Below are 18,149 nucleotides of genomic sequence, written 5' to 3' on the forward strand. Positions count from 1 at the left end.
CCTGTAGGTTGAATAACATGCCGCTTTGATGCACAGTTTCTCGATGGGATGTGATGGTCAACGTTCCAATTCAGCAACAAGACACCCAATTTCTAATCCAGATCCTCTTGTACCCAGGCTTTGCTTTGCAAAGTTCACTAACCGAGCGTAAAGATGTATGTTACCTGTCACTTCGGTCCAACAGCACTTGACCACCCCAAATTATTTCATAATGGTGTCCTTGGTTCTAACCCATGTCTGCTTGGACAGAACAAATATTAATTTGGGACAGTAAAGTTTATTGAAGCTTCATGTTTAGCATTGCGTTCTGACTGTAAGGGACCTATTTGAAAAGACTTTGGCAGCAGCAGTCCTCTTTCTCATCATCATCATAGGCAGTCCCTCGGAATCGAGGAAGACTTGCTTCCATCCTGAAGTGAGTTCTTTGGTGGCTGAACAGTCCAATACGAGAGCCACAGACTCTGTCACAGGTGGGACAGATAGTCGTTGAGGGAAGGGGTAGGTGGGACTGGTTTGCTGCACGCTCCTTCCGCTGCCTACGCTTGACCTCTGCACGCTCCCGGCGTTGAGACTCTTAAGTGCTCAACGCCCTCCCAGAGACTCCCAGGTGTCAGTGGTGGTTTCGCACTTTATCAGGGTGTCCTTGTAACGTTTCCGCTGTCCACCTTTGGCTCGTTTGCCGTGAAGAAGCTCCGCATAGAGCACTTGCTTTGGGAGTCTTGTGTCTGGCATGCGAACTATGTGGCCTGCCCAGCGAAGCTGATCGAGTGTGGTCAGCGCCTGCGTCTGCGCACATTCTGAGGCTGAACTCCAGGATATCGTCGATGTATTTAATGAGGCATATGAAAGCATGGGACTTACGCTAAACATCCGTAAGACAAAGGTCCTCCACCAACCTGAGCTCACCGCACAGCACTGCCCCCCAGACATCAAGATCCACGGCGCGGCCCTCGACAACGTAGACCACTTCCCATACCTCGGGAGCCTCTTGTCAACAAAAGCAGACATTGATGCGGAGATTCAACACTGCCTCCAGTGCGCCAGTGCAGCCTTCGGCTGCCTGAGGAAAAGTGTTCAAAGATCAGGCCCTCAAATCTCCCACCAAGCTCATGGTCTACAGGGCTGTAGTAATACCCACTCTCCTGTATGGCTCAGAGGCATGGACGATGTACAGAAGACACCTCAAATCACTGACTTACATATATATTGAGATATATCACCAACGATGTCTCTGCAAGATCCTGCAAATCCCCTGGGAGCACAGGTGCACCAACATCAGCGTCCTTGTCCAGGCTAACATCCCCAGCATTGAAGCGCTGACCGGTCCTCTTTTCAGCATAAGAAATAGGAACAGAAGCAGGAGTAGGCCATTTGGCCCCTCGAGCCCGCTCCGCATGGTCTGGTGTGGGAAATACAAGTATTGCACGAGTGCAGCAAGACATCTTGACTTGGCTTTGATGCACATTGTTAGAGCAGAACGGGCATTACTGAGTATCTAACCCGTGCTGTACCTCCCTGGGAGTGTTTGATGGGACAGTGTAGAGGGCGCTTTACTCTGTAACCTGTGCTGTACCTGCCCTGGGTGTGTTTGATGGGACAGTGTAGAGGGAGCTTTACTCTGTAACCTGTGCTGTACCTGCCCTGGGTGTGTTTGATGGGACAGTGTAGAGGGAGCTTTACTCTGTATCTAACTCGTGCTGTACCTGCCCTGGGAATGTTTGATGCTGTTACTGGGGACCTAAATTGTTACATTTCCAGTACTGACATACTCGCCTTAAACACACACTTAATTTATTTATAAACTTATATGATCATCTTGCCATTTCTATAAGTTGGTTATTGGGACAAATGAGTAATTGTTTTGACATTAGAGTAGTTTAAAAAGTAATCCTGTCCAAATTAATAGCTGTGTAGTTGATTGTTGCAAATTGTGCAGTTTTAGAACTCAATACTATCGGTTTGTGGATTGCAGTGTAAATGACGCTGCAATTTTTATATATTACATGCTGGCTATCTATAACTGTAAATCAGGTTTTACTGCAAGGAGAATTCTAGGATATCCCAAACAATTCGAGCCTTGAAATATTTAACCTTCAGAAGCTAAAATTTTTTTTTACACTTCAATGAAAAAATTAATCCTTAACAAACTTTAATGGGTTTCAGGGTGGAGATGAATTTGGGAATGAATTGCAAAAGTAGATCTGGTTTTCTTGGAGTAAAACAAACTGGTTGAAAAAGAAGTTGAAACTAAAGCGTGTGTCTCAGAGGCATGAAAGGTCAGTGCTGTTAAAATATGATATTTGAGTTTATTTCAGACAATTCAACTTCCGTTCTTGTCCTAGTGTTGCTCAAGACTCTAATAAAGACTGTCCTGTACTGGTAAAATGCCACCTGGTTTCAGCACATTGAGTGGAGTGTGAGGTTATGGCAATGTTGGGCTTGCTGCTGTTTTTTGTAATTTTTAGTTGATCGGTTTTCCAATCTTAATCCATAATTTTTTTCTTTTTAATCTGTGTAAAATTGGCTGCAGGAGGCAACACTCTATCTTTATCCCCTATCGCTAAATGTGTATTGGAGGCTACGGGCCAGTCAGTTTTAATAGTGAAAGCTAGAGAACTCAAATTGATGCAGGAATTTATTACACAGTTCTTAATATTATTTTTAATAAACTTGTGAATAAGCAGCACATTTAATCGAATGCGTTTAACAGGAAGACCATTTAACCTTACAGTTGGGGCTCGTGTTCGCCCTAACATTTCACAGTGGATAATAGGACATTTGAAACACTTAATTTTTTTGGATACCTATTCACAGTCCATACATGTAGTAATGTTTATATAAAATAGGTAGCGTATTGACCTACATTTATAGTGAGGTTAATGCAACCGAGTTTAACTGAGTTTAGAGCTTGCAGTAAATTTCTCATTTGAATGTAAGTCACTGCTTTGGATAAAGTGCCTCTTTTACAAATCCAGTCTCGGGTTCTGAGAAACTGATGTTCAGATAAGAACTCTTTTTAAAGTGAATTTGAGGTGTATAACATTATTTTAATCAGCCAAAAATGCAAAATAGAAAAAGTTCTATATGTGAGTCCTTTACTACAAGTGTGTGTTTTGATTCTTTAAAGCTGCACAACTCTCAAACTACTGTCTAAAAATGGTGACCGAATGTTTCCACCCCTCCTCTATCTGAACCATGTTCTGAAAAGTAAAGAGTTGGTATTAGTGTCACTGTCCTGGATCACCATTCTGAAATTGGTATTTTTTAAATCCCAGATTATTCAAACTCTGCTCCCGAGCTCTGGGACCTCCGTCCCATTTGTTCTGGTGCTGAAGCATTCTATTTGTATTCTATGGTCCTGGTGGTTTGGGTAGAAACATGGAACTTTACAGCACAGAAGGAGACCATTCGGCTGATCGTGTCTGTGCCGGCTGAAAGAGCTATCCAGCCTAATCCCACTTTCAAGCTTTTGATCCATAGCTTTTTAGGTTACAGCATTTCAAGTGCATATCCAACAGAGTCGTAAACAGTTGGCTGATCGGTGAATATATCCTAAATCAGTTCACCCAGATGTTGGTGTCAGCACTCAGCAATGAAATGGTACCTTGATTTAAACTGTGTGTGGGGAGGGAGGGTCTGCTCTCAGTTCAGAGAGAAGCAGCTTTCAGGCAGTCACCTAGCGTTTTGAGTGTGTGAATCTGAGGTAGAGGCTGGAGCAGGTTGGGTCACCGTGATTAGGAATATAGTCACATGCTGTTGCTCTAAGTCACTCCCAGTACGGCGGAACTTTCTTTGCTGCATGGTAATTAAGTGCAGTGGTGTGATTGTACAGCCTGGGAGATTGAGTGCTTGATTCAGCTTTGACACTTGGCCTGATCACCGCTTATCCAGATTATTCCCAGGTGTGTTCGTGCCTCAATTACTGTTTCATTTTCATGAATAATATTTTGTGCAGAAATGTGATGTGAAAACATTTGGAGCCCTTTCACAGCCGTATAGTCACTTCCTATTGGCTACTGATTGAAGTGGTGAGTTTTGCCTAAGAGCCGATGGTGAAAGAGCACTGCATTTAGTTTCCCATTTCACTGGGTGAAGGAAATCAATAAAGTAGTATCACATATAGTTTCTGATAAAATATGCCTCAAATTTGAGCCGCATTTTGTAACAGATTGCGTGAAACAACTTAACAAGATGTTGTAAAAATGTTAGTCTAACTACTTACTAACTGTTCAAACTGCCACAGAGGCTAGAAATGACAGTGTGACTAAGTTCGGGTGTTTAACAGAGTTTCACTACGTACCGATGTATTGAAATGGGTCTTTACTTCTGTCATTCCTTTTAGTGTATTCAAATGTTAGAGTAACTCCTGCATCAACCAAATCAACAAAAGACTCGTGCAGATTCACCAAAACGCTGCTCTGGGAACGGGCCGCACTGGGGCCAGGCCAGGTGGCACTGGGACCGGGTCGGGCTTATCATGTTGCAATGTGTACAGGAGATGAGTATATAATGTGTATATACTTTGTATAATGCTTTATATTAAAGTATTGGAAACTTCAAAACTAACCAGGTATTCCTGATGTCTATTTTTGACAATCTGAACTATAGGGAGTTTAAATCTGTTGACAGCGCATGGTGTCTGCCTGTAAATTGCCCAGGTGGGGATCCGTCAGATCAATGCTCGCCTCTCCTGAAACATTGCATAGGATATATAGCACCGAGACAGGCCATTTGGCCCAAACAATCCACATCAGCATTTATGCCACACTCAAGCCTCTTCCTGTCTTTCCTCATCGAAATTAAACTGTGTGGGGAGGCGAATAGGAACCCGAGAACAAATTCAATAGGGAAAGAAGTAAAGCTGAAAGTTCAAAGCAGGAATGTAGAAAGTGAATTTGTAAGACCGAGGAAACAAGGGTTAGTAAGTAGTAATCAAGGAGGTCCTCCTGTGCTAAATGGTATATACTTAACTGCAAGGAGTATAGCGAATAAGGCGGATAAGCTGAGAGCACAGCCAGGCACTTGAGAGTAAAACATTATAGCCATTACAGAGACATGGCTGAAAGAGGGGCAGGTTTGGCAGCTCAATATTCTGGTTATAGGATTTTTAGACAGGACAGAGGGGGGAGTAAAAAAGGGTGGGGGGGGGTCGCAGTATAGATTAAAGAAACTTACAGCTATGAGGAGGGATGATATGTTAGAGGGATCATCAAATGAGGCCATGTAGATCAAACTGAAAAATAAAAAAGGGGCGATCACACTGCTGGGCGTGTATTATAGACCCCCAAACATTGGGATTGAGATAGCAATTATGTAGGCAAATTTCTGTGAAGTCCAAAAACCATAGGGCAGTAATAGGGGATTTCAACGATCCTAATATTGATTGAGATAAATATAGTGTAACGGGTATAGAGGGTGTGGACTTCCTAAGATGCATTCAAGAGAACTTTTTTAGTCAATAGGAAATAAGCCCAACATGGGAGGAGACGGTTCTGGATTTAGTTTTGGGGAATGAAGCTGGGCAGATGGAAGGGGTAGCAGTGAGGGAGCACTTGGGTGCTAGTAACCATAATTCAGTCAGATTCAAGGTAGTTATAGATGAGGACAAGGATAGACCAGGAATAAAAGTCCAAAATTGGGGAAAAGCTAACTTTGCTAAGTTGAGAAGTGATTTTGCCAGAGTGGATTAGAAACAGCTACTTAAAGGTAAATCAGTGTCGGAACAGTGGGAGGCATTCAAGGAGGAAATCCAGAGGGCTCAGGCCAAACGTGTCCTCAAAGAAAAAAGGTGGAAATAACAATTTTAGAGCCCCCTGGATGTCTAGGGACTTACATGGGAGGATAAAGAAAAAAAGAGAAACTTATGTCATATACCGACAGCTAAATACTGTAGAATCTCTGGAGGAGTATAGGAAGTTCAAAGGTGAAATTAAAAAGGATATTAGGACGACTAAGAGAGAGCATGAAAAATTCTTGGCAAGTAAAATCAAGAAAAACCCAAAGATGTTCTATAAATATATTAAGAGCAAGAGGATAACTAAAGAAAGGGTAGGGCCGCCTATTGGAGACCATGAGGGTAATCTGTGTGTGGAGGCGGAAGATGTGGATGTGGTTCTTAATGAATACTTTGCGTCTGTTTTCACAAAGGAAAGAGGCAATGCAGATACTGCTATCGAGGAGGAGTGTGAAATTCTGGATGAAATAAACATAGTGAGAGAGGAGGTATTAAGGGGTTTAGCAGCTTTGAAATTGGATACGTCACCAGGTCCAGATGAAATGCATCCCAGGCTGTTGGGCGAAACAAAAGAGGAAATAGCAGAGGCTTTGACCATCATTTTCCAATCCCCTTTGGATTCAGGCATGGTGCTGGAGGACTGCTAATGCGGTACCCTTGTTGAAGGGAGAAAGGGATCGACTGAGTAATTACAGGCCTGTCAGCCTAACCTCAGTGGTGGGAAAATTATTGGGAAAAGTCCTGAAGGACAGAATAACTCTACATTTAGAAAGTCAAGGATTAATCAGGGACAGTCAGCACAGATTTGTTAAGGGAAGATCGTGTTTGACTAACCTGATTGAATTTTTCGAGGAGGTAACCAGGAGGGTTGATGAGGGCAGTACGTACGATGTAGTGTGCATGGACTTTAGCAAAGCTTTTGAGAAGGTCCCACATGGCAGACTGATCGAAGGTAAAAGCCTATGGGATCCAGAGCAAAGTGGCAAGTTGGATCCGAAATTGGCTTAGAGATAGAAAGCAAAGGGTAATAGTCGATGGATGTTTTTGTGATTGGAAGGATGTTTCCAGTGGGGTTCCGCCATGCTCAGTAGTGGGTCCCTTACTTTTTGTGGTATACATCAATGACGTAGATTTGAATATAAGGGGTATGATTAAGAAGTTTGCAGATGACACTAAAATTGGCTCTGGTTAATAAAGAAGAGGAAAATCATGGATTGCAGGAGGATATCACTCTACTGGTCAGGTGGGCAAATGGAATTTAATTCGAAGAAGTGTGAGGTAATGCACTTGGGGAGGGCTAATGAGGAAAGGGTATGCACATTAAACAGTAGGCCACTTAGAAGTGCAGATGGACAAAGGGACCTTGGACTGCTTGTCCACAGATCCCTGAAAGTAACAGGCCAGGTGGTTAAGAAGGCATATGCTTGCCTTTATTGGCCAAGGCATAGAATACAAGAGCAGGGAGTTTATGCTTAAATTGTATAATACACTGGTTAGGCCACAGCTGGAATACTGCATGCAGTTCTGGTTGCCTTATTATAGGAAGGACGTGATTGCACTGGAGAGGGTGCAGAGATGTACGAGGATGCTACCTGGAATGGAGAATCTTAACTATGAGGACAGATTGGATAGGTTGGGTTTGTTTTCTTTGGAACAGAAGAGGCTATGGGGAGGCCTCATTGAGGTGTATAAAATTTTAGAGGCGCCTAGATATAGTGGAGAGCAAGGGCCTATTTCCCTTGGAGGGGTCAATTACGAGGTGGTTGGTGGAAGGATTTGAGGGGAAGCTTCTTCACGCGGAGGGTTGTGGGGGTCTGGAACTCACCGCCTGGAAGGGTGGTGGATGCAGAAACCCTCATCACATTTAAAAGGTGCTTGGATGTGCACTTGAAGTTCCATAACCTGAAGGGTTGCGGACCTCGAGCTGGTAAGTGGGATTAGACTGGATAACCTCGTTGGTTGGTTGGCGCAGGCACGATGGTAAGTATTTCAGGGAATCTAATACGGCCAGAGTGATCTGGACTAGTTTCCATCGCCTGGATGGGTCGGAGAAGAATATTCCCAGATTTTAGTTTCCCCCAATTGGCCTGGGTTTTTATCTTTTTTTGCCTCTCCCAGGAGATTGCATGGCTCTGGGTGGGGTAGAGTGTAAAATGTTGCGATACATGGGGTATCACAGTTGTGGGAGGCGGGCTGGTTGGGCCGGATGCTCTTCACCTGTCCGCCATTGTTCATAAGTTTATATGTAACCTTCAGGGCTGCTTTGTCGGCCGGTGTGGACATGATGGGCCGAAATGGCCTCCTTCTGTGCTGTAAATTTCTGTTTCTAAATTTATCAACATAACCGTCTATTCCATTCATACTTATCTACCGCCCCTTAAATGCATCTATACTATTTGCTTCAACCACTCCCTGTGGTAGCAAGGTCCACATTCTCACCACTCTCTGGGTAAAGAAGTTTCTTCTGAATTCTCTGTTGGGTTTATTAGTGACTATCTTATATTGATGGCCTCTAGTTATGCTCTTCCTCTGAGTGGATAGAGAGAGAATGTTTCCACTTTATCAAAATCTTTCATGATTTTAAAGACCTCTATTAGGTCACCCCTCAGCCCCTCTCCAAGAGAAAAGAGACCCTTTTCTGATCGGTATAACCTCAAATTTCTGGTATCATCCTTATAAATCTTATCTACGCACTCTTCACTGCCTCTATCCTTTTTACAATATGGCGACCAGAATTGTATGCAGTACAAGTGTGGTCTAATAAAGGTTCGATACAAGTTTAGCATAAACATGGTTTTGTTTCCAGACCGAATCTCCCCTCTTCACTGTGAGGCATAAAATGTCTTTGGGCCATTTCAATCCAGTTTGTAGTGAGTGCAATTCCAGTGCATAGAACTGCCCCCAATTAACCAGAATGATAGAAATTTACAGCACGGAAGGAGGCCATTTCGGCCATCCAAGAGCTATCCAGCTAATCCCACTTTCCAGCTCTTGGTTCGTAACCCTGTAGGTTACAGCACTTTAAGAGCACATCCAAGTATTTTTTAAATGTGTTGAGGCTTTCTGCCTCTACTACCCTTTCAGGCAGTGAGTTCCAGACCCCCACCATACTTGGGTGAAGAAATTTCCCCTCCTCTCTCCTCTAAACCTCCCCTCAATCACTTTAAATCTATGCCCCCTGATTGTTGACCCCTCTGCCAAGGGAAACAGGTCCTTCCTATCCACTCTATCCAGGCCCCTCATAATTTTATACACCTCAATAAGGTCTCCCTTCAGCCTCCTAGGTTCCAAAGAAAACAGATCCAGCATCTCCAGTCTTTCCTCATAGCCAAAATTCTCCAATCCAGGCAACATTCTTGTAAATCTCCTCTGCACCCTTTCCAGTGCAATCACAACTTTACTGTAATGTAGTGACCAGAACTGCACACAGTACTCCAACTGCGGCCTGATCCGTGTTTTATACAGTTCAAGCATAACCTCCCTGTTCTTGTGTTCCATGCCTCGACTAATGAAGGCAAGTATTCCATATGCCTTCTTAACCACCTTATCTACCTGGCCTGCTACTTTCAGGGATCTGTGGACCTGCACTCCAAGGTCCCTTTGTTCCTCTACACCTTTTAGTGTCATACCATTTAATGTGTATTTCCTTGTCTTGCTGGGCCTCCCCAAGTGCATTACCTCACACTTATCCAGATTGAATTCCATTAGCCACCGTTCTGCCCACCTGACCAGTACATTGATATCTTCATGCAGTCTGCAGCTTTCTTCTTCATTATCAACCACACAGCGTATTTCAGTGTCATTTGCAAACTTCTTAATCATATCCCCAACATTCAAGTCCAGGTCATTAATATACCACAAAAAGCAGGGGACCCAGCACTGAGTCCTGTGGAACCCCACTGGATACAGCCTTCCAGTCACGTAAACACCCATTAACCATTACCCATTGCTTCCTACCTCTGAGCCAATTTTGGATCCAACTTGCCACTTTGCCCTTGATCCCATGGGCTTTTACTTTCGTGACCCGTCTACCATGTGAAACCTTACCAAAAGCTTTGTTAAAATCCATATACACTACATCGTACACATTGCCCTCATCGACCCTCCTGGTTACCTCCTTGGAAAATTCAATTAAGTTAGTCAGACATGACCTTCTCTTAACACATCCATGCTGACTGTCCTTGATTAATCCATGTCTTTCCAAATGAAGATTTATCCTGTCCTTCAGGATTTTTCCCAATAATTTTCCCACCACTGAGGTTAGGCTGACTGACAGTAATTACTCAGTCTATCCCTTTTTAAACAAAGTTATAACAATAGCAGTCCTCTGGTACCACACCTGTAGCCAGAGAGGATTGGAAAATGATAGCCAGAGCCTCTGCTATTTCCTCTTTTGCTTCTCTTAAGAGCCTGGGATCCATTTCTTCCGTGCCTGGGGATTTATCCACTTTCAAAGCTGCTTTGCCCCTTAATACTTCCTCTCTCAATGTTTATCTCGTCTAATATTTCACACACCTCCTCCCTCATTGCAAAGCCTGCATTGCCCCTCTCTTTTGTAAAAACAGATGCAAAGTATTCATTAAGAATCATACCCACATCTTCTGCCTCTGCACACAGATTTCCTTTGTGAATGCTTAATAGGCCCCAATCTTTCTCTAGTTATCCTCTTGCTCTTAATGTATTTATAAAACATCTTTGGGTTTTCCCTGATTTTACTTACCAACGTTCTTTCATGCTCGCTCTCTCTTTGCTTTCCTGATATCATTTTTAATTGCACCCCTGCACTTATACTCCTCTAGAGTCTCTGCAGTATTGAGTTCTCGGTATCTGACATAAGCCTCCCTTTTTTTCTTTATCTTACCCTGTATGTCCCTTGACATCTGGAGGGCTCTAGATTTGTTAGCCCCACCCTTTTTTTTAAGGAAACATACTTGCCCTGTACCCTCCGGATCTTCTCCTTGAATGCTTCCCACTGCTCTGACACTAATTTACCATCAAGTAGCCGTTTCCAGTCCATTTTGACCAAATCCCATCTCAGCTCAGCAAAATTGGCTTTACCCCAATTGAGAACTTTTATTCCTGGTCCACCATTGTCCTTTTCCATAACTACCCTAAATCTTACAGAATTATGATCACTTAGCACCAAAATGCTCTCCCACTGATACCCCTTCCACGTGCCCCTCTCCATTCTCCAAAACTAAGTCCAGAACCGCCCCCTCCTTTGTTGGGCTTCTTACATACTGGCGAAAGAAGTTCTCCTGAATGCATTTTAGGAATTCTGCACCCTCTGTACCATTTACACTACCTTTTCTCAGTTAATATTAGGGTAGTTGAAATCTCCCAATATTACAGCTCTATAGTTTTTGCACTTCGCAGCAATTTGCCCACATATTTGTTCTTCTATCTCTGACTGTTCCAGGAGTCGATCGAACACTCCCAGTAGTGTGTGAGCCCCTTTTTTGTTCTTCAATTCAACCCATCTTCTTAGGCAGTCCCTCACATTCGAAGATGACTTGCTTCCATACTAAAAATTAGTTCTTAGGTGACTAGTAAGTCCAATGAGGGACCGACAGTCTATGTCACAGGTGGGGCAGACGGTGGTTGAAGGGGTGGGTGGGTGGGGTTCCTGGGTTGTCATGCGCTCCTTCCGCTGTTTGCGCTTATCTTTAGCTTGCTCCCGACGAAGAGATGCGAGGTGTTCAGCGCCCTCCCAGATGCTTCTCCACTTTGAACGGTCTTGGGCCAGGGATTCCCAGGTGTCTGTGGGGATGTTGCACTTTATTAAGGAGGCTTTGAGGGTGTCCTTGAAATGTTTCCTCTGCCCACTTGTGACTCGCTTGCCATGTCGGAGCTCCTAGTAGAGCGCTCGTTTTGGGAGTCTCGTATCGGGCATGCGGACGTTGTGGCCCGTCCATCGGAGCTGATCGAGTGTGGTCAATGCTTCGATGCTGGGGATGATGGTCTGAGCGAGAACACTGACATTGATGCGCCTATCCTGCCAATGGATTTGCAGGATCTTGCAGATCCAGTGTTGGTGGTACACCTCCCGTGCTTTCAGTTGCCTGCTGTATATTGTCCATGTCTCTGAAGCATATAAGAGGGCAGGTATCACGACTGCTCTGTAGACTATGAGCTAGGTGCCAGGTTTGAGGTCCTGTTCTTCAAACACTCTCTTCCTCAGGCGACCAAAGGCTGCACTGGTACACTGAAGGCAGTGTTGGACTTAGTCATTGACATCTGCCCTTATTGACAGTAGGCTCCCGAGGTTTGGAAAATGGTCGACGTTGTTCAAGGTCTCGTCGTGGATTCTGATAATCGCCGGGCAGTGCTGTGTGGTGGGGTCAGGTTGGTGAAGGATCTTTGTCTTACGGATGTTTAGTGTAATTACATGCTCTCATACGCTTCGGTGAAGGTGTTGACGATGGCTTGGAGTTCAGTCTCCGAGTGTGCGCAGACGCAAGCATCGTCTGCGTACTGTAATTCAGTGACAGGATGGGACGACTTTGGATCTGGACTGGAGGTGATGGAGATTGAACAGTTTCCCGTTTCTGTAGATTAGCTCCACTCCAGCGGGGAGCTTACTAAGGGAGATGGAGCACTGTGGCAAGGAAGATCGAGAAGAGCGTTGGTGCGATGACACAGCCTTGCTTGACCCCGGTCTGTACGTGAATTGGGTCTGTGGTGGATCCATTGGTCAGATCATGGCTTGCATGTCATCATGAAGCAGGCAGAGGATGGTGACAAACTTTTGAGGGCAGTCGAATTTGAGGAGGACACTCCATAATTCTTCACGGTTGACAGTGTCGAAGGCCTTTGAGGTCAAAGAAGGCCATGTACAGCGGTTGATGCTGTTCCCTGCATTTTTGTTGACTTTGACGCGCGGTGAAGATCAAGTACATCGTGCCCCGTGGTGGGTGGAATCCGCATTGCGACTCTAGGAGGAGCTCTTCAGCCATAGTGAGAAGGCGATTGAGGAGGATTCTTGTGCTGACTTTCCCTGTGGCAGACAGCAGGGAAATCCTCTATAATTACCACAATCAGACTTGTCACCTTTCTTGAAGATGGTCTAGATTGCAGCATCTCTGAGATCCCCTGGCACGCTGTCCTCCTTCCAAATAAGAGAAATGAGTTCATGGATTTGATTCTTCGCCATGCTTTAGTGCTTCAGCAGGGATTCCATCTGCTCCTGATGCCTTGTTCTTCAGTTGTCGGATGACCTTTACAACCTCCTACCGGGCTGAGATTGTGCCGAGATGGTGACGAGTGGCATGTTGCGGGATGGAGTCGAGGACACTCGTATCAAAGACAGAGTCTCAGTCAAGGAGACCTTTGAAGTACTCCTTCCAGCGGGCACTGACTGCCTCTCTGCCCTTGATGAGCACCTCTCAGTTCTTGGCCCGCAGTGGGGTAGGACCTTAGGTGCTTGGGCGGAAGGTGGTCTTGACTGCGCTAAAGAATCCACGCACGTCGTGATTGTCGGTTAGCTGCTGGATCTCCTGCACTTTCTCCACCCACCATCTGTTCTTTAGGTCGCGAGTTTTTTGTTGGACCTTGCCTTCAGACCTCTATTGAACTGCTTTCTTGCTCTCGAGTTGAGTTGCTGGTTCCAGTCCAAGAATGCCTTGCGCTTGCGGCTTATTAGCTCCTGGATCTCCTGGTCATTCTCGTCGAACCAGTCTTGGTGCTTCCTGGTCGAGTGACCAAGCATCTCTTCACAGGTGCTAATTATGGAGTCCTTGAGGGTAGACCAGGTGCTGTGGACACTCTGCATCTCTGAATCACTGGGAGTCGCCAGGTAGGTTCTGTGACACTGGCTGAATAGGGCTTTTTTTTAGCAGGGTCTTTGAGTGCTCCAGCGTTGATTTTCCTGCAGCAGCGTTTCTGTTGCCGCCGCTGTTTTGGGACTACATTGATGGAAATGACAGAGCATATTAGGCAGTGGTCAGTCCAGCAGTTGTCAGCTCCTGTCATGGCGCGGGTGATGCAGATGTCCTTGCGGTCCCTCGGACGATGATGTAGTCGAGCATATGCCAATGCTTGGGGCGAGGGTGTTGCCATGAAGCCTTCTACTTGTCTCTCTGACAGAACAAGGTGTTGGTTATGACAGGGCCGTGTTCTAAGCATTTCGTCAGGTGGAGGGTACCGTTGGAGTTGGTTTTCCCTACCCACTTTGTGCCGATCACACCTCCCCAGAGGTCTGTGCCCTTTCCAACTTGGCATTAAAGTCGCCGAGGAGGATCAGCTTGTCACTCATTGGGACTCAGGACAGGGATTGTTCGAGGCTGGAGTAGAATTCCTCTTTGGTCTCGTCTGTAGCTTCCAGTGTGTACGCACTGAAGACCGTAGCACACTGGTTCCGGGCTAGGGTGAACCCAGTGGTCATAAAGCTTTTGTTTATTCCACGAGGGGAGTCTCAGACACCCAACTAGCTCATTTTTTTTAATAGCGAAGCCAGAAAAAGGTGTAACCACCACTTTGCTCCTTGTGCTGGCCTTTCCCGGGCGTTGCACATCGGAAGGGGATCCAAGGTGATTGGCACACACGCATGCAAGCTGCTGGCCCGTGCTGCACCTTTCCCCTGTGCCCCGACAATGCTGCTGGTCCATGCCGTGCCACTCCTGGCTCCCCCCCCCCCCCTCCTTTTTTACCCCTCTCTCTAGCCAGTCTGAAAACCCTGTAACCAGGAATATTGAGTTGCCATACCTTCCCTTTCAGCCATGTCTCAGTAATAGCTGTAATATTGTACTCCTAAGTGTCATTCTATGCTCTCCGCTCAGTAACCAGCACTAAACTAGCAATCAGACTCCAACATGAGATGGCTGGTGTGAGAAATGCAACATTCTTATTCTACAATACGGGACACTCAAATGAGGCTGTGATATAAGGTGCCATAATGGGATGATGTAGAGGGAACTTTCCTCAGTATCTAACCCGTGCTGTACCTGTCCTGGGAGTGTTTGATGGGACAGTGTAGAGGGAGCTTTACTGTATCTAACCCTGTGCTGTACCTGCCCTGGACGTGTTTGATGGGGACAGTGTAGAGGGAGCTTTACTCTGTACCTGCCCTGGGAGTGTTTGATGGGCAGTGTAGAGGGAGTTTTAATCTGTATCTAACCCGTGCTGTACCTGCCCTTGGAGTGTTTGATGGGACAGTGTAGAGGAGCTTTTCTCTGTCTCTTGAAATGCTTGTCTGACATCAGTGTTTAACTGCAGGAAATCCTATCTCATCCAAAAACAGGAGTTATCGAAACTCTGTTCTCTCATCACTGATTCCATCCCTCTCTACAGTCGCTGCCTTCGGCTGAACCAGACTGTTCGCAACCTTGGTGTCATTTGACCCGGAGCTGAGCATCCGACCCCAGATCCACTCCATCACAGAGACGGCCATAACATTGCCTGACTCCCCCTGCCTCAGCTCATCCACTGCTGAAATCCTCATCAATGCTTTTGTCAATAATCTCGACTATTCAAATAGTCTCCTGGCCAGCCTCCCACCCTCTGCACACTTCATAACTGCTGCCTGTGTACCATCCTTCACCAAAACCCTTTTGTCCATCGGCCATGTCTGTGTTGAGCTACATTGGCTCTCACCACATCTGCCCAACCACTTCAGACGTTAAATCGGCAGCTTCGTCCTCCGTGTCCTATTTTTAGTCGTCCATGGAATGTGGACATCGCTGACAAGTCCAACATTTATTGCCCATCCCTAATTGCCCTTGAGAAGGTGGTGGTGAGCCGCTTTCTTGAAACGCTGCAGTCCGTGTGGTGAAGGTAGTCCCACAGTGCTGTTGGGGAGGGAGTTCCAGGATTTTGATCCAGCGACAATGAAGGAACGGCGATATATTTCCAAGTCGGTGTGGTGTGTGACTTGGAGGGGAACTTGCAGGTGATGGTGTTCCCATGCGCCTGCTGCCCTTGTCCTTCTAGGTGGCGGAGGTCGTTGGTTTGGGAGGTGCTGCTGAAGAAGCCTTGGTGAATTGCTGCAGTGCATCTTGTAGATGGTACACACTGCAGCCACGGTGCACCGGTGGTGGAGGGAGGGAATGTTTAAGGTGGTGGATGAGGTGCCAATCAAGCGGGCTGCTTTGTCCTGGATGGTGTCGAGCTTCTTGAGTGTAGGAGCTGCACTCATCCAGGCAAGTAGAGAGTATTCCATCACACTCCCGACTTGTGCCTTATAGATGGTGGAACGGCTTTGGGGAGTCGGGAGGTGAGACATTCGCCACAGAATACACAGCCTCTGACCTGCTCTTATGTGGCTAATCTAGTTATGTTTCTGGTCAGTGGTGACCCTCAAGATGTTGATGGTAGGGGATTTGGCGATGGTAATGCTGTTGAATGTCAAGGGGCAATCTCACTTGTTGGAGATTGTCATTGCCTGGCACTTGTGTGGCATGAATGTTGCCTGTCCAAGCCTGAATGTTGTCCAGGTTTTGCTGCATGCAAGCACTGTGCAGTCATCAGTGAACATCCCCACTTCTGACTTAATACGGAGGGAAGGTCATTAATGAAGCAGCTGAAGATGGTTGGGCCAGGACACTGCCCTGAGGAATTCCTGCAGCAATGTCCTGGAGCTGTGATGAATGACCTCCAACCACTACAATCATTTTCCTTTGTGCTAGGTATGACTTCAGCCAGTGGAGAGTTTTCCCCTTGATTCCCATTAACTTCAGTTTTACTAGAGTTCCTTGATGCCACACTAGGTCAAATGCTGCCTTGATTTCAAGGGTAATCATTCTCACCTCACCTCTGGAATTCAGCTCATTTGTCCATGTTTGGACCAAGGCTCTAATGAGGTCTGAAGCCAAGTGGTCCTGGTGGAACCCAAACTTGGGCATTGGTGAGCAAGGGCTGCTTGATAGCACTGTTGATGACACCTTCCATCACTTTGCTAATGATTGAGAGTAGACTGATGGCCTGGTAATTGAAAAGAGTGGATTTGTCCTGCTTTTTGTGGACAGGACATACCTGGGCAGTTTTTCACATTGTCGGATAGATGCGAGTTTTGTAGCTGTACTGGAACAGCTTGGCTAGAGATGCGGCTAGTTCTGGAGCACAACAGTTGTTTAAGTTGTTTAATGGTCCACTGCCATTCATGGTGGGATGTGGCAGGACTGCAGAGCTTTGATCTGATCCGTTGATTGTGGGATTGCTTAGCCCTGTATATAACATGCTGCTTCCACTGATTAGCGTGCATGTAGTCCTGTGTTGCAGCTTCCTCAGGTTGGCACCTCATTTTTAGGTATGTCTGGTGCTGCTCCTGGCATGCTCTTCTATACTCCTCATTGAACCAGGGTTGGTTCCCTAGCTTGATGGTAATGGTAGAGTGAGGGATATGCTGGGCCAGGAGGTTACAGACTGTGGTGGAATACAATTCTGCTGCTGATGATCGCCCACAGCGCCTCATGGATGCCCGGTTTTGAGCTGCTCGATCTGTTCTGAATCTATCCCATTTAGCACGGTGGTAGTGCCACACAACACGATGGTGGATGTCCTCAGTGTGAAGACAGGACTTCGCCCTCACAATGACTGTACGGTGATCACTGCTGCCAATGCTGTCATAGACAGATGTATCTGCGACAGGTAGATTGGTGAGGACGAGGTCAAGTAGGTTTTTCCCTCTTGGTTCTCTCACCACCTGCTGCAGGTTCAGTCTGGCAGCTATGTCCTTCAGGTCTCAGCCAGCTTGGTCAGTAGTAGTGCTACCGAGCCACTCTCGGTGATGGACATTGAAGTCCCTCACCCAGAGTACATTCTATGCCCTTGCTACTCTCAATGCTTCTTCCAAGTGGTGTTCAACTTCCTCCAGCTGCCCACACCCACCAAACTCTGCACTGTGGCATTCCTTCCCAAAGCCTCTCTTGTGAGACCCTCCTTAATGACCAGCTCTGACCAAGCCTCCTAATCTCTCCTTTGATTCAAAGTCCATTTATAAAAATTTGTCTGAAATATAAATGCAACTTGTTCAGCTATTTATTCTGTGCTGGGGGCTTCTGTTCCATAAACCACCGTGTACTGCGGGAGATGTACTGACTGCGTGTGGACAGGTTGAGTTGGAACCATGTGCGGGCAGTCACCAGGGGAGCATCGTATAACAACTTGCATTTATATAGTGCCTTTAATGCAGTAAAATGTCCCATTAACAAAATGTGACACCAAGCCATATGAACTATTCGGATATATGAGGTAGGTTTTAAGAAGCATCTTAAAGGTGGAGAGGGGAATAAGGATATTCATGGCCTGGAAGTAATTTCTGCAGATTCCCCAGCTCCATCTTTTGGAATATGAGCAAATTTTAAGCCACATTTTTGTCCTTGAATAATCTATTGCATCCCACTGTCAACAACTGACCCAAGGCAGCGGTGCGTTGTGCTCTTGGAAAATCACTCTGCACCTGTACCGTACTGACACAAGG

At 45.9% G+C, this 18,149-nt stretch overlaps 1 protein-coding gene across 6 annotated transcripts in view; it reads left to right on the plus strand.

Moving 5' to 3' along the window:
* Nucleotides 1-18,149, plus strand: part of stimate (STIM activating enhance) — a 63,109-nt gene that overhangs the window by 44,490 nt on the left and 470 nt on the right. For 2 of the 6 annotated variants that reach the window (XR_011591969.1, XR_011591967.1), the window contains exon 9: nucleotides 4,343-4,557. The gene's annotated coding sequence lies outside the window, so the exon portion shown is untranslated. Of the gene's footprint in view, nucleotides 1-7; nucleotides 4,558-18,149 lie in introns of those variants that run through there. The other 4 variants (XR_011591966.1, XR_011591968.1, XR_011591964.1 and 1 more) reach the window with 4 other exon arrangements.

This window comes from Pristiophorus japonicus, unplaced genomic scaffold (genome assembly GCF_044704955.1).
Source record: "Pristiophorus japonicus isolate sPriJap1 unplaced genomic scaffold, sPriJap1.hap1 HAP1_SCAFFOLD_496, whole genome shotgun sequence".
NCBI lineage: Eukaryota > Metazoa > Chordata > Chondrichthyes > Pristiophoridae > Pristiophorus > Pristiophorus japonicus.